Here is a 22,169-nt window from a genome sequence, read left to right on the forward strand (position 1 = left end):
CAATGTGGGATAAGCAAGAAAAAAAAAAAAAAGGAGTAACAGGCCCCAAGAAAGTCCGAAACCCAACAGAGCAGAAAATTTAAATCATAAGATTCCAGATTAATCTTTCATTCCATATGCTGCTTCGTGGCCACACAGGGGTGAGGGTTAGTCCCCAAATCCCCCAAGGCACAAGTTATGCCTGGACCCATGTGGGCTGTGGCTGGGTTTGCTTAGGGGTATTGCATTGGAATTGCAGGGGCAGAGAACCAAGGCAGCCCTGGACAGTGAATGCTGAGGACCCTAAGTTGCCTGTCTGCAAACATTGCCCTCCTGGTCCCAGCTGCCTCAGAGATCTCTGCATAGAACCAGGCATCCACCTAACCTTATTCATCTCATTAGCAAAAGATTACTTGGCCACACCCTTAGGATTCTCTCTTCAACATGCTTTTTCATTCTTTACACAACCAGGCTGTTTTCCAACTCTTTCCATTCTGCTTCCCTTTTTTATTATTAATTCCATCTTTAAATTATTTCTTTTCTTTCATTTCACTGTAAACAAAAGCAGCAATTTGGCACACGTTTCTGCTTATATATTTTTTGCCAAATATCCTAGTTCACTGCTCTTATATCCACCTTCCATGAAGTCCTGGGAAATGGTCAGAATTTAGTACGACAAGTATGGCCTTTACTCCAGTTTCTAATACCCACTCTTCATTTCTGTCTGAGACCTCCTCAGAATGGTTTCTACTGTCCATATTTCTACCAACATTCTGATCATGACATGTTTTAGTCAGCTTTCTCACTGCTGTGACTAAATGATCTGACCAGCACAATTATAGAGGAGGAAAGGTTTATTTGAGGGCTCATGGTTTCAGAGGTCTTAGTCCATAGAAGGCCTGCTCCATTACTTGGGGCTCCAGGTGAGGCAGAATATCATGGCTGAAGACTGTGGCAGAGGGAAGCACCTTATATCATGGTGATCAGGAAGTGGGGAGAGAGTGGGGGGGAGAGAGAGAGAGAGAGAGAGAGAGAGAGAGAGAGAAAGAGAGAGAGAGACAGACAGACAGACAGACAGACAGACACACACACACACACACACACACACACACACACACACACACACACACACACGCTCCACTTTTCAGGTACAAAATATATGCCCCAAAGCCACACACCCCAATTCCAATCTCTTCCAGCCACACCCTAACACTTCAGTTAATCCCACCAGGAATCAATTCACTGATTGGGTTAAGACTCTTACAACCCAATCATTTCTCTTCTGAATCTTCCTGCATTGTTTCACATATGAGCTTTTGGGGGACACCTCACATCCAAACCATGACATGACCACTCAAGCAGTCCCTAGGAAGATTTCAGGCTCTCTTTATGGCTCTTCTGAATCCTCACCAGAACTGCCCTTAATGCTCTATTCACACACTTTGGATCTAGGGATTTAATTTTCAAGCATTTTTTGAAGCAACAGGTACTACTGTTTGGTACTAATATTCTATAACAGGATTACACAGATGATGCTGTTTATAATAAACAGAAATTGATTTGATGAATAGTTCTGCAGTTTGGGAAGTTCAATATTGAGAAGACACATCTGATAGGGACCTTTTTTTCCCCTATATCATAGGATGTATCACATGGGCAAGAGAGAGTGATGCAAAGGGAGTCAAACTTGCTTTTATAAAAAACTTTTGCCCACAATAACAGACTTAATCCTGAGATAATGACATCCAATCACGAGGGTGGAACCCTTGTGATTTGAACATCACCTGGTAGGCCCCACCTCTGAACAATTGCATTGGGGACAGATTCAAACCATAGCAATACATTTCAGAATTTGTGTGTGTATATATATATACACACACACACACACACACACGCACACACAGTTTTTTCTGCATAGGTACACATGTACACATTTTTATATATAGCCACTTTCATATACAGATATATGTAATACATATATATATCACCATTTTATATATACACACACATACACATGTTATATAGATGTATACATACCATAAGTGAGAGTGCATATGATAGAACAAATGCTAATATTTAGGATATATTGTGAGGAATACACAGGAAACTTCACTGTATTTCAAAATACAATTTGAAGAATAATCAGCAGTATTAAAACTTGAGATACCAGAGACTGACATCTCCCTAACTACAGAAAAATAAATAGAATTGTAAAAATCCTTTTCACTGATATATATATATATTCAACATTCCTAGTTATGACAGCTTTTTATATAGTTAATTTTCAAATAACAAATCCTTTAGAGTAAAAATGCTTTTGTTAGAAGTCAGGTGTGCTAAATTAAAACAGAAAAAGAAATATCTAAATTGGGAGATCCAAGATGGCAGACGAGAGGAAGGCTGTGTTCCTTGTTGCGCCATAACTCGGGTTCAAGCACAGGATATCTGTTTCTTGGTGAGGCCGTTTTTGCAGCTTATCGATCCCCTGCTGTTTACCCCATTTGTCTACTGTGATCACCTGCAGTCTGCCAGCATATTGACTACTTTTTGAGTGTAGATTGTTCACTGTCTGGCACCTACCATCTGCCATTTGCCTGCCGCTTGCCTGTCCATTGCCTGCCTTTCACCTACCCATCACCCACGGCCTGAGGTTCACCCACCATCATCCAACAGCAGTCAGCAGACTGACCACAGACTGTCAGTGGAGTGCCAGCTGCCTGCTGTTCCCTGTAAGTTCAGTCACAGTACCTGCAGGCTTGGTTACATGTGGCTGCCACCATTTTGAGACAACAGCCAGTACTTGTAGGACCCCTGGTTGGACTGACTGAGCCCCATCTCCCTCAGGCCGACTGATCACTCCCTGCCTCTGAGGCCCTCACATGGATTGACTGCTCCCTGCCACCAGGACCCCAGACTGACTGATTGCATCCTGCCTCCAGGATCCTGCAACCAGACCAACAACATCCCACCTGCAGGACCCCTGCCCAACCAACTGCACCCCTCCTCCAGGACCTCCAGTCGACCACACTCACACCCCGAGCTGCAGCTCCCCATTTGCCATCACATTTGGAAGCCAGAGCGGCCATCTTGAATAATCCTGGAAGCAGTAGCTCCCGTCTTTAGGTGGGGCAAATCCCATCCTGAGATGCCTGCTGGAGACTTGAAGATCATTATCAGTTACCTCTCATATATCAGGCTACTGAAGACTGGGAGATTTGAATACTATATGACTGTTACAGTGTAGATTTTCATTTTTCTCCTTATTAAAAAATTTTGTTTTTATTTCTTTACTTGCTCTCTTTTCCTTTTGTTTAACTGTTCCCTCACAGTCTCTTTCTCCCTTTTCCCATGCTAACAACCAATTTCTTTTGATTACACTCTCACTCTATGATCTAGAACTTCTATATATTCTTTTCTTATCCCATTAACAGCTACATCCGACAACCCCCACATCCTCTTTGTCCTCCATTAGAAACTGCAGAACTTATTGCAAATCTATTTGTTATACTGAAGATAATAATTGAACTCATTCTGTTTATTATGACAATATTGTTAATGTCCTCATAGGGGCTATTTGGTTTTGGGTTGCATACTGTCTGAACTGGGCACAGCTAATATTGATCTCCCCCTTAAAGAAAAGGTTTTGGAAACCTATAAGATCACTATAAGCCTATAGGGGGGAACTGCAATACCCCAGATCTGCACTGCTAGAGGGGAAAATACATGAACAACATGAAAAAAACAAGGGAAGAAAATGATCCAAAAAAATCTAGATTCTATATTAATAGAATCCAATGACAGTACATTAGAAGAAATGTCAGAAAAGGACTTCAGATTATACATGATTAAAATGATTTGTGAAGCAAAGGATGAGATAAGAGAGCAAAAGCAGGCAATGAATGATCATACCAATAAGCAGTTGAAAGAGCAACTGCAGGAAGCAAAAGATCATTTCAACAAAGAGATAGAGATTCTCAAAATAAACAAAATGGAAATTCTTGAAGAAAACAATAAACCAAATAAAAAACTCAATGGAAAGCATCATCAACAGACTAGACCACTTGGAAGACAGAACCTCAGATAATGAAGACAAAATATTTAATCTTGAAAATAAAGTTGCCCAAACAGAGAAGATGGTAAGAAATCATGAACAGAATCTCCAAGAACTATGGGACATCATGAAAAGACCAAATTTAAGAATTATCAGGATTGAGGAAGGCACAGACATACAAATCAATGGAATAACAACCTATTCAATGAAATAGTATCAGAAAATTTCCCAAACCTGAAGAATAAAATGGAAAATCAAATACAAGAGGCTTAAAAAACACCAAATGCAGAAAATCACAACAGATCCACACCAAGGCACATTATAAAGAAAATGCCTAACATACAAAATAAAGATAGGATTTTGAAGGCTGTGACAGAAAATTATCAGATTACATACAGGGGGAGACCATATATATGGACAGCAGATTTCTCAGCCCAGATTCTAAAAGCTAGAAGGGCCTGGAACAACATATTTCAAGCTCTGAAAGAACATGGTTGCCAATCAAGAATCCTATACCCAGCAAAACTAACCTCCAGATTTGAAGATGAAATAAAACCTTCCATGATAGACAAAAGTTAAAAGAATTTATAAATAGAAAGCCTGTGCTACAGAATATTCTCAACAAAATATTCCATGAGAAGGAAATGAAAAACAACAATGTAGGTCAGCGAAGGGAGGAACTACCCTAAAGGAAAATTCATTTAAAGGAGAAACCAAGTCAAGTTAAAAACCACAAATAAGCCCAAATGACTACAAATACAAATCATATCCCAATAATAACCCTGAATATTAATGGCCTAAGCTCATCAATCAAAAGACATAGACTGGCAGAATGGCTTAAAAAAAAAAACCCAACAATATGCTGCCTTCAAGAGACTCATCTCATAGAAAAAGACATCCACAGACTAAAGGTGAAACGATGGGAAAAAAAAACCTACCAAGCACATAGTACCCCATTTGTGTACAATGAATCAAAATATGTCTGTAAAAATAAAAAAAATATTTTAACTAAAAAAAATATGTGAAGTGGAGGTGTTTGAATTTGGGGTATATAAAAAATTCCTAGTACCCCCTGCTTCATCCCAGGGATCTATTTTACATAGCCCTATTGTAGCAACTTAGATAGAACCTTAGTGATAATTCCACAAATATTTCAACTGTGCCTTTTGTCCCAGGCTCCTTCCACCAGAGCCCCTCTCCCAGGACTATAATTTGCTGGTGGCCAGATGGACCCATTGACATTGAACTGAAATTCAGCCTGTCTTGAGTATTCCCTGAACAGCCCTACATTTTAAATATGTTAGGCTTAATTGTGAATGGAAAGACCTTTTTGAAGGGACTTTAATTATTAGCAAGCAGTGGCAGAGACACAGTTGTGTGGGGGAGAGTACGCTGTATTCACATTTGCCCAAAGGAGGTCCTAAGATCACTTTCAGTTCACAAGTTGATAGGAAAGCTAAGCCAAAATGCCTAAGAATCATTTATTACTGCTGTCATCACAGCCTGATTTTGATGCAAGTTCCCTCTTACACATTTTTCCTAGTAAGAATATTCATAGCTCTTCCTTTTCTAAGAATTCATTATCTAAATGAGTTTTTCATAAACCACATATTTAATATTCATGAAACATTCTGCCAGATTTTAGGATATGCGGTTTTGGAAGGCTCCTGCGAGGTCTCAAATGGCACATAGAAAATGTGATTTGGGAGTTGGAGTAAAATTATTCATTGTAGTCGTAAAAGCATCAGAATTTCAGTTGATACAAAAACAGAAGTGGTAGTTACAGATGTAAAAAATATTTTTAAAGGAATGATTATTAAAATAAGCTGCTTATTTAAGATGTATCATTTGAAAGAAATAGGAACTCTCAAATGATATTGTTACCCTACAAAAACATAAGTACAATAGGACATTTGTAAACCCAATTTAATTTTTAGATAATGATCATAACGAATTAAAGCAAAATTAAGGAAGATTTATCCAACACATTCAATTGAAAAAATATTTCCTAAAATAGAAAAATGTAAACAACTGAAATAAACATGTCATTCAAAATAATTCCAAAGTGGATAGTAAATAGTTGTTACCTTTCATTTTTAGAGTATAGCTAGTAAGACAATGAAAACTTTGTCAACATGGGTAAAACCAAAATTAGCTCTTCCATGGATAGTGATACATCCAATGATACCCAGTACTAGATATTCAATATTCAGAAGTAGGAATAATGCATTTGAACTATTCATCCCTCTGTCTACTAGCTATGTTTTGGCAAATTACTTAACTTTCTGACCCTCTCTCCTTATTTGTAAAATGAAGACTGAAGTACCTGGCATATAGTAGACAGTCAACAAATGGTAGCTAATAATTGTTAAAATAACATTTAATTTTTACTGAGTGTTGATTGTGTTCTAAACTTTGATAAATGCTCTAAATGCATTATGGCAATTGGACAGTAGAGATCATGCTGGTGGTAAATAGTAAGATCTTACAGGGTGTTACAGAAGTGAAGTGATCATTTCAAAATCAACTAAAATAATTACTTGTAGGAAAATAAAATCTGAGTCTGAAGAGTTTAGCAAGACAACAAAATCAAGGGCTGTGCTAAAGTGCAGAGGATCTTGAATTGTTCAAGCCAACACTGTTCTTTCCCTAACTGCTCTGGGGGTGGGCAGGAAGCCTCTCTCCCTAACAGACACTGCCATTTCTGGTGCCCAGATTACTTATGACCACCATTCACTCCAGGTTCTCCTGAGCTGATGCTCCGAGAGAGCCTTTGACTAACTGATCCCTACATCCCTAACAAATCTGATGGAACCAGGGCAGGGAGAAGGAGGCTTATTCATCTTCCATCTCCTTAGGAATAACTTTAGACAATGCACAAAGAAATAAATGAAGTTTTATTGGTTTAATGCCTCAATAAAGGAAATAAAACAATCTATTTATGGCATGATTGGAAATCTGGGAATAGTTGATGTAGGGGCAGGAGTTTAAGCATTAAATTATATTAAAATACCTGCAGAGTAACATAATTATTTTATTGTTATCACAGTTCTTCTCAGCTCCATTAGATTAATTGAGAGTTGATTAGTGAAAATTGATATGCAATTATAATAATGTCCATAATCATGTCAGGATAATTAACCATGGCAGGTTTTCTTGCAAAAGCATTGCTCTATTTGTAGTTATGGTAATACCTTATTACTAGTAGGACTTTTCTCATAGGCTGCAGAATGAACTCAATCGTGATAGTCTTAATTCTACATTCTTCTTTTAAACCACTCTAAAATCACACAAGAATTTCTGAAACATGTTAATAGATTATTTGTTATCTAATTGTTTTCCAAGTAAGTTTTAATATTCTACTTGTAATCTTTTTTTGGCGGGGATGGGAGCTCCAGGGATTGAACCGAGAGGCACTTAACCACTGAACCATATTCCAAGTCCTTTTTATTTTTTATTTTGAGACAGAGTCTCACTAAATTGCTTTAGGGCCTCACCAAGTTGCTGAAGACTGGCTTGAACTCATGATCCTCCTGCCTTAGCCCCTGAATCTCTGGGATAACAGACAGACAACCATTCTGTCTACTTGTAATCTTTTATCCATAATGTACAGCTAAAACCCCTTATTCTACCAAGTAAATTCTCCATTCCATTCAGTCCAGCATCCACACTCTAATGCTCATAAATGAAGAATACTGGACACGATGGCATACCTTTCTCAGTTTTCACTACTGGTCAAAATAATACTAGGCTAAAATGCTACATAAAATATAAGTCACCCTAATGGTTTTCAAAATATTGTGCTTTCTTCTTTTTTTGTCTTTATATTTGACCAGGAATGTTCCTCCATTCATCTCAGGAGGTCCACTCCCACTGATATTTTGAGGAATACTATAATATTTATTATAGAATATTGCTATAATTGTTGTTTTATGTTAACTTCTTAATTTATAAATTATATTTTAATCATAGATTTAAAACACGGTATATATAGAACTCGGTAGTATATGTAGTTTTTAGAACAAATCCCCCTAGAATAAAAGAGGTCACTCTAATATTGTTGATATTCATCCATTTTGCAGAATGAATCAGGAGTTTGTTCTTTCATTTCCTTATCTCTTAACAGTTGATGGCTCTTACATTGTTTATAATTTGGGACTGTTGTGAGCAATACTGCTATTAAATTTACATGCAAGTCTCTTGTGGACATGTCTCATTTTTCTTGGGTGGATTTGTTTCTAACAGTGGAATTGTTGGGTTGTACAATGTCTGTTTAACTTTCTATGAGACTGATTATTTTTCAAAGTGGCAGTACCATTTTACATTCCAACCAGCAATGTACAAGCTTTCTGGTTTCTCCACATTGTTGCCCCAACTTGTCTTATTATAGTCACATCAAGGGGTGCAAGGTGGTATCTCACTGTGGTTTGAATTTGCATTTACCTAATGACTAACTAACTAATGATGCTGATAATATTTTTATATGCTTATTCTTATATCCTCTTTGGTCAAATATTCTTCAAAAATTTGCCCACTTCTTTTTTTTTTTTTTTTTTTAATACAGGGGATCCAACTTAGGGCCTGTAGCATGAGAAGCAGGTACTTTTTTTAATTGATTCAATTCTTCTTCTTCTTCCTTCTTCCTCTTCTTCTTCTCCTCTTCCACCAGGGATTGAACCAAAGATGCTCATTTTTTTTTTTATTGTAAACAAATGGGATACATGTTGTTTCTCTGTACATGGCATAAAGGCATACCATTTGTGTAATCATAAATTTACATAGGGTAATGTTGTTTGATTCATTGTTATTTTTCCCTTCCCCCCACCCCTCCCACCCTTCTTTTCCCTCTATACAGTCCTTCCTTCCTCCATTCTTGCCCCCCTCCCTAACCCTAACTCTAACCCTAACCCTAACCCCCATTATGTGTCCTCATCCACTTATTAGCGATATCATTCGACCTTTGGTTTTTTGAGATTGGCTTATCTCACTTAGCATGATATTCTCCAATTTCATCCATTTGCCTGCAAATGCCATAAGGATGCTCATTTTTATTCTTTATTTTGAGATAGGATCTTGCCAAGAGGCCTTGCTAAATTGCTGAGACTGGCTTTGAACTTGCAATCCTCTTGCCTCAGTCTCCAAAGCCACTGGGATTACAGGTATGCACCACCACACTTGACTCAACTTCCTCTTCTTCAGTGGTAAGAGCACTTTAAAATTCTGGATGCAAATCTTTCAACTGATATGAAATTTTCAAATATTTTCTTCTAATCTGTAGTGTTTCATTTTCTTAATGACATCTTTTTTTAAAAATTATGAGGAAGTTCAATTTGTCAACTGAAATGAGGTGGTCTAACTTGTGCAATTTTTTTCTTTTTTAGTTTGTTTTGGTTATTCCAGATCTTTTATTCTAGGTAAGGATTAGCTCATCAAAATGCACCACAACAAACATGAGAGGGATTGTGGGATGAATCTACAAGTCATTTGAGAATTGCCCTTTCATATAATTTTGAGCTTTCCAGACCATGAATATGAAATTTCAATTTCTCTTAGTCATCTTAAGTAGTTTTCATTGTACAAATCTTGCATTTCTTTTATCACATTTATTTCTAATGTTTCTAAACATTTCACTTTATTTATTTTTGGTACTGTGGATTACCCAGTCCTTTTTATATTTTGAGACATGGACTCACTCAGTTGCTGAGTCTGGCTTCAGATTTGTAATGCTTCTGCCTTGGGCTCCCACATCATTGGGATTACAGGCCTGTACCACCTGGCTAGAATTTTATTCTTTTGATGCTCTCTGGAATGAAACTGTTTACTCAATTTTATTTTCCTTAAATCAGGACTGCCAATATGTAGCATACAGAAATACTTTTATTTTTGTATCCTGAGACTATGTCAAACTCACTTATTTTCATAGTTTGTGTGTATGTGTTTTTCTTAATTTCTACATACAGGATCAGGTTGTCTGTAAATAGACAGTTTTACTTCTTATACAATGAGATGCCTTCTAGTTATTTCTCTTAAGGCACTGGCTGAAACCTCCAGTACAATGTTGAATAGAAGTAGCGAGAGCAGACTTCTCTCTTGTTCCTGATCTTGTTGAGGATGTACTAAGTGTTTTACCCTTAAGTATAATGTTGGCTCTAGGAGGAAGATGCCCATTACTAGGAGGAAGTAGTACTATCCCTACCTCTTTTGAGAGTTTTCATTATGAATGTGTGTTGGATTCAGAATAATGACTTTCTACACATATGGAGATGATGCTATGATCTGAATGTTTCCCTCAAAATTCATGTTGAAACCATAACCCTTAAAGTGATGGTTTTCAGGGGTGGAGCCTTTGACAGGATATTAGGCCATTATCATCCCTATTGAAGAGACCAGAGAGCTAATGCCCCTTTTCTTGATATAAGGACACAGCATGAAGGTGCTGTCTTTGAGGAAGTAGGCCCTTACCAAATACTAAATCTGCTGGTTCCTTGATGGTGCCTCCAGAAGTGTGAGAAGTCAATTAATAAGTCACCCAATTTATTGTATTTTTGTTATGGTAGTCCAAATGGAACATCAATAGTGTGTATTTTAGTCTATTAGTATGGTGTTTTATATTGATATTTTGATGTAAAATCAACCTTGCAGCCATAGTGCATAATCAGTCCTTCATATATAATGCTGGGTTTCTTAATACCTTGCTGGGATTTTTTGTATGTTCATGAGGGGATATCGATCTGCAGTTTTTTCTTGTAATGTCTTTATCTTGCTTTGGTATCAGGGTAATAACAGCCTCATAGTATGACAAGAGTTCTTCTATTTTCAGAGCTTGTATATGATTGCATCATTTCTTCCTTAACTATTTGTTTAAATTCACTAGTAAATCTATCTGGGCCTGAGTTTTCTATTGTGGGAGGATTTTGAAGTATTATTTTTTTAACTTGATATAGGTCTGTTATGAGTTGAAATGTGTATAGGTTCCAGAGAAAGCATGATCCTGCCAACACACTGATTTTGGACTTCAGGTCTCTAGAATTCTGAGCAAGCAACCATCTGTTGCTTTAAGCCACCTAGTTTGTGGTACTTTTATTTTGACAGCAATCCTAGAAAAGAAATCTTTTTAGATTTTGATTTCTTGAGTCAGTTTTGGCAATTTGTATCTTTCTGAGAACTTATCTAATTCATCTGCATTGTCTAACTTGTTGGCATAAAGTTATTCAATCTCCCACACTCCTTTCAATATTTGCAGAATGAGTTAGTGATGTACTCACTTTCATTCCTGATTTTTGTCTTTCTTTTTTCTTTTTGGTGATGATTAGATGACCAACAATATGTAATAGTGACATATTATGCAAACAGTAACTGTAAGAAATCTGTAGTGGCTAAACTAATATTAGAGTTTAAGAACTATTTCTAGAGATAAAAAGATATTTCAAAAATATAGATTAAGATATTATTAATACACACACACACACACACACACATACTCAACCACAAAGACCCAAATTAATGAAGAAGAAATTGATGGAATTAAGGGGCTGGGAGTGTAGCAATGATGCCCTGGGTTCCATCCCAGCATGGGAAATATATATATATATATATATATATATATATATATTTCCCTCCCCCCCTTTGGTAGAATTGAATGGAGAACTAAATAATAATAGTTTGATATTTCAGCCAGGCACAGTGACACATGCCGGTAGTCCAGGAGCTCACAAGACTGAGGCAGGAGGATTGGAAGATCAAAGCCAGCCTTAGCAACTTAGTGAGGTCCTAAGCAACTGAGCAAGACCCTGTCTCAAAATAAAATACAAAAAAGGGCTGGAGATGTGGCTCTGTGGTTAAGCATCCTGGGTTCAATCTCCGTTACAAAAAAATTAATATTTCAATTCAATATCCTACTCCCAATAATGGGTAGGATAATTAAACAGAAAACCACTAAGTATACAGTAGCCTTGAAAAACACTCTCAATTCAAATGATAAGTAAAAACCTCTGTATTTAATGACAGTAAAATTTATATTCTTTGTAAGAAGTCTATTCTCCAGGATAGCCCACATGTTGAGCTATAAAACATGTTAATGCTAAAATAAACATTGCTGCCTCTCCTTCACACCTTTGATAACATCGAAATATTATTTTAGACCATAGAATTTGACACACATTATATGCAATGTGCATAGTGCTATCTTTTCTCATGATAGTAATACTTCTGAGTTTTTAAGAATTATTTTGTAAGGTGATATAACAATTACTTGCCTTTTATGTTAAATGACTTCTGGCATCGATTCTTTAGTATTTTTTATCCTTGTTCAGTGAAAGGATTCTACTGACTGCCCCATGTTAGTGTTTACGAGATGCAATTATTATCCAGGTAATACTTGTCAGTTTAATTCGGACTTGAGAATGATACAATATACTAATTTCATTAGAAACAAAAAAAATTCTAGTCTGCTCAACAAATCATATCGGATATGACTTGTTTTCTTAAAATGTCTATGAAATTTTTCACAATATTTGAAACAGAAAAATAATTACCTAAGTATATTCTTAATCCCTACAATTGCATTTTTACAAGGTTACTGTTTTGAGACTTCTTGATTTGTCTCTCTTAAAATCATCTTTGTATTTGATGTATTATGATAAAGTCAAGAAAATGATGCAATTATAGAATAATATGTAGTGGGTGATTAAAAGAAAAAAACTAGATTAGTATTAATTGAATGGATGCATAAGGTCATGGATCAGAAGGATAAACGGGACCCCCTTCTTTTTCAGAAAATTCCCTATTTTCTCCTAGGGAAATATTTCTATAGGCAATTTACTCTTTTCCTCCTCCATTTGACTATTTCTGGGAATGCAGTTTCTCACTGTCAGTGGAACTTTCTGATCAACATATTGTTATTTTAGAAATAATTTATAAGGTTGAAGTAACACCTACCTGCAATTCATTAAAAATCTTGTCATTTTAAAGTCTCAAATATACATATGGAAAGTATTTCCTCTAAAGTAGCCACAATTTCACTTGAATCTTAACTCTAAAATAAACGCCTCTATGAAGAATTCCGGCAATCAACAATGACAGAAAATAAACTTCTGATTCAGGCAGTTTTTGTTTTAATAGGCAAAACACAGCTGCTACAACTGTCAATAAATAAAAAGCAGCATAAAATCACCTGCTTTCGGATTTCTTCTTGGAAAAAGTGCATCTTTCCCCTAGGTTTAAAATATCTTATGCCAAAAAAAGATAAAAGTTTTTCTCCTATGAAATAAATACAGCGTAATAACATTTAACTTAGCCTGACTCCAACAAGTGAACATAAAACTTGTTTCAGAGCCAAAGTAGAAAACAATTAAAATTGCATCCAATGACTTGTGGACCCAAAGTGCCTAACACCTTAAGTCCTTATAAAGGACAGCGAGCCTCGCTAGTGCAGCCTCGGAGCTAAGCTGTGGGGAGTGAAATGCACGCAGCCCCCGACCGTGCTCCGCTGGCCTACTTTCTAAGGCTGATAAGCGGCTCCCTCGCCGTCTGGGGAGAACTTTTGGAAGCAGGAGTTTGTCTCTCCCACCCACCCTTCCCAGGCAGTAGCGGACTTCAAGCAGCAGCTCAGGGGCCTGCAGCAGCCCCCGGACCCGAGGAGGCAGATTCTCCGCCCCGAAGGAGTCAGGGCGCAAGTAACTCGCCCTGCTTCCCACATCTCGTCCCTCGAATGCAGCCGCTCCTTGGCTTTGCGCGTGGCAGACGGCCATTAGTTATTTATGACAGTAAGAAATGTTATTATGCACGTTTCTCACGGAGCCTGCAGGATGACTAGAGAAAACAAGCTCTTCCTACTGCGCTCTGCCGCGGTCCTTGCCCGCAGCGGCCTCGCGGCCTCCTCCAAACCACCAGGGCCTCCAGCACGCGGGGTCCGGTGGACGGGCGCGCACAACCGAGCATGCGCCGTGGCCCGGCTGAACGCTTTACGGCTCTCTCCTCCCCAGCCCAGCCCTGTCGCGAGGCTGCTCCAGCTATTTCTAAGCGGCGGGAGCCGGAGCGTCTGGGCTCGGCGTCTGTGCGTGATGACGCACCTGCGCGCGAAGACGTAGGGACGTCGGCGGGCCGTAGAGAGCGTGAGTTCCCACCTCTGTTTGGACCCGCTGGCGTAGTTGTTTCAGCGCGGCTTTTCTCGGCTTTTCCCTGGGCCGCGGGCGCTGGCCGCTGGGCGGGGGCTGCGGGCGGCGGGCGGCGCCCCCCCCAGGAGGGGGCTGGCGCGGGGCAGGGTTGGAGGCGCAGCCTCCCCGCTCCTGCGCGCTCTCTACGGGTTCGAGGGCGGCCAGGGTTTTTCCTTCCGCCACTGTCCCCCGGGTCTCGTCGTCGTTGCCCCTGCCTGTGCTTGAGGCCGACCTCACCGGGGACCAAGTAGCAGACGCTCAGGATGGGTGTGGGTCTGAGGGAGTTTTGAAAGAGTCTCTTGAAAGCCGGAGGTTTACAGCCACCTCGCGTCCGCACAGGACAGTAACCTGCACCTCCAAACACGTTGTGGCAAATCCAGTCCTGACTTGAGCTGTGCAGTAACTTGGGAGAAGGGAAGTCCACCTAAGTGGACTTAACCCTTTTCTGCTCAGACCTCAAAAAACCCTAGGATACGTTTTCTGAAAGTGGGTCACATGCCTGTATTTTTCCAAACTGAGCATAAACTCTTGAGAACGTAGGCTTATTATCAGAGTGAATTGTTGCATGATTATGATTCCGTTGTTGAGCTGCGTCGGTCTCGTCCAATAGTTCAGTGGCACTCAGACTGGTTTTATTTTTCTTTGAAATTGCATTTTAAAATGCTTTGGTAGCTCACGTGTGTGTCTTCCCCCCACCCCCTTCCTCATTTCTAATAAAACATTAAAGGCTTCTTTCTGACTTGCTACTGGTCTGGATGACAGGAGAGAACAAGTGATCTTTTGAAAGAGGATAGCGATGCATTGGTTCCTAGGTTGTTCCATCAGCATCACCTGGAAACTTGTTAGAAATGCCAATTTGGGGATCTTACCCAAATTGGGGGATCTTACCCCGAATAATTAGAAATTATTTAAGCAAGCCTTCATTTGATCCCCAGTGCATCTGGGCTCTCAGATTTTAGAATGACTGACATTGATAACACCCATTGTGGAGTCATAGGGGAATTTGAATTGAGGTCAGGTGTAATCTAGATATAGAACCTTGGACAAGTCACTTAACTGTTACTTCGTGGGCCATGTGAAAACGCAAGAAAAGCATTAATCACCAATCCATAAACATTTCGTCAAAAGTAAGATGTTATTAATGTGTTAGGACTGCCTGAAATTAGCACGAGAATTGTGCTGGAAGGATTCTTTGTTGGGTTAAATAAGAATTGTGCAGCAGAGGAGGGTAACCAGGGCTTAGAGGGTGTGTATTCTGTTATATACTAAGTAGTTAGGTTGTTGGATGCAGGATGTTCTGTTAAAAGAGCAGTTGTTCTGACTAATACTATGCTATTAAGGTTGTATTGTTTTAAAAATAGAATTAGTGATTATGTTAAGATATGTTTTAATGATTTGGCAGTTCTGGTTTCTTCAACTTACAGTTCTATTCTCTTGACCCAGAACTTGGAGAAGACAGAGGTAAATACTGGCTTTAGAGTTGAAAAGAATTATCGTGACTAGCAAAAAAACAACCAACACTTATGATGTTACTGTCCTTTGTTCCTATATGTCATACAGCTCCCCTATAGCATAAAAGGCCTCATATCTACTTTCCACATCTCCATTTTCTGGAAGCATTCTAGGAGTTAAGCTAGAAGTACCTTCATCCTACAGTTTTTTTCAGATTGTCAGGTGCAGTGTTTCCTTATAGCTTTTCCTTTCTTCTTTCAAGGTGCTGTTGTAGGGTGAGAGAGAAATATTTGGGATCTGAAGCTGCTGTCCTAAAGCCTCAGCTCATTGCAGTGTTGAGAAGGATCAGTATCAGGCCATGGCCTATGTAGTACATCGTTTTGATTAGAGAACACTGGATATTGTGGGTGAGAGTTTTCAGATACACATGTCACTTTGGATATCAGATTTTATAAGTAATTTTGTTGACTCTACCACCACCAAATTGACACTACCCCACCATGAAACATTTGTTTTTCAGAGGGCCCAGATATGTTCTTATTCTCCATATAAGTGAGACATCTATAGCAGTGGTTTTGGGTCACACAAACTCTGCTTTGAATCCTGCGCCCCACCTAAGTGGGGTTCAACCTAAGTGCATTGCTTTTTAATTAATAAGGATGCTGAAGTAGAGTCAAAACTTTCATATAATCATGAAAGAGAAAACAAACATTTGGAGAAAGTTAAAACTGAGGTAAAAAAGCATTATCTTCAGGTTTATCATAACAGCAAATTCTAGAAATTGTTTTGGTGTTTACTGAAGATGAGTGCATAGTTAATATTTGAGTATCTTCAGTGATTCTTCTATAGCTGATTTCAGTGGGAACAGTCAGCTATAGTAGGGGAAGATGTCTGGTATAGAAGATGACACTTCATTGAAAATATACACCAAAACATAAGAAAATGCTGTTAGCCCTGAAAGAATTAATATTTTTCAATATGGATGCTTAGTAATAGCAAATGGAAACAGTTTGTGTTCCATTTTTTAAGAAGTAATAAAACTTTTTATATTTATATATATTGTTATGCATATATGGGCATGGAGATTACTTGAGAAGAAATCTAGGTTGTAATTTAGTTTACTTGGCAGTGTATTGTAACATGAGACAGGGAACCAAATATAAAAAATAATTTTTATCATGGTAATATGGAGGTGGGAGTAAGTACAAAACAAAATAATACATTTACGTGAAGTTAAGCATGTGTATGTATATGTAAAGATTATTTTAAAAACCACTCAAATAGCTAGGTGCAGTGGCACACATTAATCCCAGGACCTCAGGAGGCTGAGGCAGGAGGATCTCAATTTCAAAGCCAGCCTCTGCAAAAGTGAGGCCTTAAGCGACTCAGTGAGACCTTTCTCTAAATAAAATACAAAATAGGGTTGGGAATGTGAGTAGTGGTGGAATGCCCCTGAGTTCAATCCCTGGTACCCTACCCACAGAAAAAAAAAAAAAAAAAACATTAAAATAGACTTATTTTAAAAGATTTCTTTAATGCTGCAATTATGTCCTCTAAACAGAGAGCTCTCAAACAGTGTGTTACATGAAAAGTTCAGAAACTTAGAGGCTTTGAGATCAGTGAGGTGAAGAGCTCTTGATTCTGGATGCCTATGTTCAGAGTAATATCCAGGAACCTAGTACTCTTGGGAACTAGGCAAGAAACTGCCGGAGGGGTAGAAAACCTCAGGACATGAACTATACCTAAGAGTTATGACAGTAAGAACTCTGGTGAGTGGGATTCAGAATTTTGTATTTGAAGGCGGTGCCCAGTTTTCAGCAGTGTCAGCTTATGTATGGCTTCTCTTGTGGCATTGTGAGTGGTTGTTATTATTTTTTTTTATTTAGCTTTTGATTTGACCCATATTTTACAAACAGGATTCTGTGCACATCTTTGAGAAATCAAGTTTTTTTAAATCTCAAGTTGTGACAGCTGTATCACTATTAAAAGCTATTTAGTATTTTAAGCAACTGTTTAGCATTACAAATGACTCGGGGGAAAAAGAGGGACTCAGAGAATATACCGTATTATTTGTGTTTACTATCTACCATTTTTTGTTGTAAAGGCAGCTGGTCTGCATTTATATGATAAAGTTTTTTTTATGGTTAATAATGAGCGTTCATAAGAAAAATAATTTCAGATTGTTATTAATAGTCGTAGTAGTAATAGTACATTGTCTTTTTTCACAGGTTGGGGAGGGTTTCCTGGTGACAGCTGGAGTATGGGGGAGGGGAATCATTTTCAATCAGCCAGCTGCTCTGTGTAGCATCATGATGGATAATTTTGGCTGTATTCAGAAAAGAAAATGTATCCGGTTTCTGGGATGCAGTAGATAGTGTGCAAGAGTCCTTTGGGATCTAGATGATAGCCAGCTAACAGTGTATGCATGTTGGTGTTATTTACCATCTAGTTTCTTGGACATTGTTACATGCACATCATAATTACAAAGCAATAAAGTCTAGTTCCATGGGGGGAAAGGCTCATTACTTTATGGAGAGGAAAAGAAGATGAAACACAAAATTCCGTGGTGTGCTTTCATGTAATACGCTGTTTCATTTGTTCTTCACAATGACTCTAGGAAGTAGGTAGAATTTTTCTCATTGGGATAGAAAAACAGAAACTCAGAGGGATTGATTACATGATTTGCCCAAGGCCACCTACTAGTAAGTGACGGTATCTGTATTTGACCCTAGATCTTGTGGCTTTAGTTCCAGGAATGTTGTCATTACACCAACAGCTATTTCTCCACAGTGCTAACTTGCTTATGCATTTTTAATCCAAAGCCACAGTATCAGGATAGTAATGAAAGAAATTTATATACATACTACAATGCCTTCAATTTTATATAAATAATACATAGGAGTGTGTGTTTTGGCAGCTATGTATAATTTGGGCTTTTTCCCTTGAGGAAAAAGTCTCATAGGCAACAAGGAAAGAAATTTTGCACCCTTTTCATGTTACTAGTACCAGCAGTTATTATAATGTTGTTTCTTATAATCAGTCAGTTGTGATTCTAAATTTGAGCAGATGTAGAAATATTGTGCATCTTATCCATATTATTCTTCCTTCATATCATTATATTAAAGGATATTCCTTTTTTTTTTCTCTCAAGGACTGTTAATTTTGTATTAATAAGGGACCTTTTAGTTTTCTAAATTGCTGTCCACCATGTAATGACTGAAAAATAAATTCTTTCATTTTCGTGAAATGTTTCAACTGTTTATGATGAGTTTTCCAGAGTCATTTCATCCTTTCTCATTTGCCCATAAGATAATGTCTAGTATTTTTCTTTTTATCTCTTCCTCATGTCATATATAAAACTTTTGAAACTCATTTTTGTTGTTTTCTGAACACTTCATGCACCTTTACATACTTTTTAAAAAAATTGTTATTTGTTGTTATATTTGGTACTGGGGACTGAACCCAGGGGCACTTTACCACTGAACTATATCCCCAGCCCTTTTCATATTTTTTATTTTGAGACAGTGTCTTGTTTAAGGCCTTGCTCAGTTGCTGCGTCTGGCCTTTTGAACTTGCGATCCTTTGCCTTAACCTCCCCAGCCACTGGGATTACATGTGTGTGCCACCATACCTGGTTAATACAAAGTTTTAAGGTAGTTCTTCGTCACATGATAATGTTGCTGTTTGTATCTTTGCTTCTCTCTCTAGACTATGATTTCCTAAAAGAAGAGCACTTATCTTTTAATATGTAGGTGCTCAAATATTTGTTAAATGAAGCACTATAGATGGAGAGATACAAAACCATGTGCTTACTGCTGTAGTTTTACATTTATTGGTTTTCTGGGCTCATGATTGGAGAAATGTGATGATGTGGATCTGTTAATGAACTGCATGAGAGTAAAAAAAAAATGAAGGAGTAAATCTCTTTGTAGAAAATGATGCAGAACTCTTTCATGTTCCTTCCTGAAGGTCATGTTATTGAAAAGATTGAAGAAGCTTGTATTCAGGGTTTTTTTGTGGGGGAGGGGAGAGGGAACTGATGGATCCGTATGATTGATCTGAAATTCTAGGCAGAACCTTTCATTAAGTGATAACATTATTAAATGTATATGCTAGATATACTAGAGTTATTTTCAATAATGAACAAATACAGGGAGATCCAGTATTTGGAAAATCACTTCAATAATCAGAAGTGTTCTTTAAAAATATCATCTTTGTATAAATAGAAGACAAATTTTAGATTGTCTGGTTTTCCTTTTAAGAGATCATTCCTCATCCTATGTCCAGGTTTACACGCTACCTATTTGACTGAGAGGACTTTGTCTAGGTCATGCAGAAATTGCAGTTGTGCTCACATCATCAGCTCTGTGCATTCTTGCTTTCTTTAGGAATAGTATGTGTATAAGAGACTCTTGAGATACAGCCTATATGAATTCTGCATTTTGGTTTTCTTATGGGCTAGAGTGTTGTCCCTTGTGGAAATGGAAGCTAGTGATGCTTAAACTAGGATCTGTTTTATCAGCCCTTGCAACTGCCTACTATTCTGGGTGGGATTTTTTGCATATAAACAGCAGAAGCCAGGTTATCTAAGTTACCAACAGTTTAGTTCCCAACAACAAATTTATTGGAAGTGTGTGGATCAACTCAGAGAATCAACAGACAAACCATACTCTACCCCTTTGGTGAAGGGCAGCAGGCAGGTGAGCTTTCAAGGTTTGAGTAGACTAGATACGGCCAGAAAGCTCTTCAAGTTCATGCTCTGAGTATCAACTCCAAAATTATTGGTCCTAGTGTCTCTGTACAAGTTCTAATTCCAGAAAGGAGTTATTCCAACTTTATTCATTGTTACCTTTGAATTAGCATAGGAAAGGTCACCTTTTATTGATAGTCCCCCTTTCTCCTCCAAGACTATATTTACTAGGCATGGGGAAATGGATTCCTGTTACTGAAAGAATAGGGTATTGATGCTAGGCAGGCAGAAATTCCTAAACTGTCCCCTATCACCAGGTAATTTGTGGATGTCCTGTGTGTTTTGTGGGAACATAACACATCTTTGAAGTCTGACATGCTTTCTGCCCTTCTTGACTAGTTCTTGTGCAGAGAAGATTTCAGTCACATAGTCACATAAATAATTCAAAAGAAGTTCTTACACAGAGATTAAGTGAGGTGGTGGTGGTGGTGTCTGCCGCTTTTTCATGGGCTTTAGGTAGACAAAGAAATATGATGTGGAGCAAACATGAAAATGGAATTACTTAAATCTTGAAGAGAGTGATCATGAGATGCTGGCATTGTGGTTCCCCAAGTGTCTCCTAGGTTAAAAACCTTGGTCTGAAGGCTGTCAGATGGAGAACTTTAATGAGCCCTCATTACACTAAAATTTGTGGTCTAAGAAAGAAGGAACTGGCTTATGATTGATACTGGAAATCATAAGTGGTGATGGGTCAGAATTGGACTTGGCACTAATTCACTTAGCTGTGGAGCAAAATTCAGGATTATATACCAGATCTAGTAATTTTATTTTTTTAGTCACTTTTTATGTGTAAATATAGTCTAATAATTTCTGTTAAGACTATAACACTTTTAAAGGAGGGAAAAGTAAAAATTATGCCAGCTGACACATTGAGATTTTTTTTAATCTCAAAAAATGGTGGCTCATTAAATTCTCAGATTATCAGATAATCTTGATAGAAACTTATTTGAGATTTTATTATAAAATTCATTTTAATTAAAACTTTTTTCTTTCATGTTTCTTGCACATACCCTGATTTATGGTTTTAAAAGTAAATTTATAATTGACTCGCTTAATGCAGTTTTAAAATATAGGATAATAGAGTCTTAGAAAACAGTTGGTACTGTGTTATAAAAATACTTCAGCACTTTAAAACTTTTTATTTTCAGTTTATTTGTTTAAATACATAAAACTATCATTGTCCAATTTCTGATTATATATATGAAATCTCACTTAGTACTTACAAAACCAAATGAACCTGCATTATCTGTTGTTATAGGGGAGAAACTGCAGTTAACTTTCCTGAAGTCACATGGCTAGTGCGTTTTGAGCTCTTAGCAAGGACCTTGCCCTTAATTTTACTGCCCTATACTGCATACAAGAATATTGCTAGCCTTAAATAGAATTTTGACAAAAGGCATTGGTACATTTCTTTTCCCAGAGCCTATCTATTTACCCCCAGTTTCTGACAACTTCTTTGTTCAGAAACTGTTAAAATGTGTTGTATTACCCATCATCTGTACCTCTGTGACAGTAGTTCCTATAGTGCAGTAGTGTGCACTGTGAAACCTTTTGTCCTTTATGTCTTAGAGCAGGATGACAGCTTTCATGTTGAATTCAGCAAGAGTGCTTTTCATTTAACAAACTAAATGTTGCTTTCTAGGTGAAAAATAATTAAATGCTTTTAAACATGTATTTGATTAACAGGAGACTGAGCTGTGTAAATTAATTATAACTGTAATGATGTCATAGCCCTGTCTTTTGTTATTAACCAGGTAATTGACCAGAAGTTTAGAAGCTTATT

The 22,169-nt window shown here is 37.8% G+C and overlaps 1 protein-coding gene across 2 annotated transcripts in view; it reads left to right on the top strand.

Moving 5' to 3' along the window:
* The first annotated feature begins 13,999 nt into the window (after positions 1-13,999).
* Positions 14,000-22,169, top strand: part of RHBDD1 (rhomboid domain containing 1) — a 134,451-nt gene continuing 126,281 nt past the window's right edge. The window contains exons 1-2 of one of the 2 annotated variants that reach the window (XM_079132650.1): positions 14,054-14,142; positions 15,899-16,043. The gene's annotated coding sequence lies outside the window, so the exon portion shown is untranslated. Of the gene's footprint in view, positions 14,143-15,898; positions 16,044-22,169 lie in introns of both variants that reach the window. The other variant, XM_079132651.1, reaches the window with a different exon arrangement.

This window comes from Sciurus vulgaris, assembly GCF_902686455.1.
Source record: "Sciurus vulgaris genome assembly, chromosome: 3".
Lineage (NCBI taxonomy): Eukaryota > Metazoa > Chordata > Mammalia > Rodentia > Sciuridae > Sciurus > Sciurus vulgaris.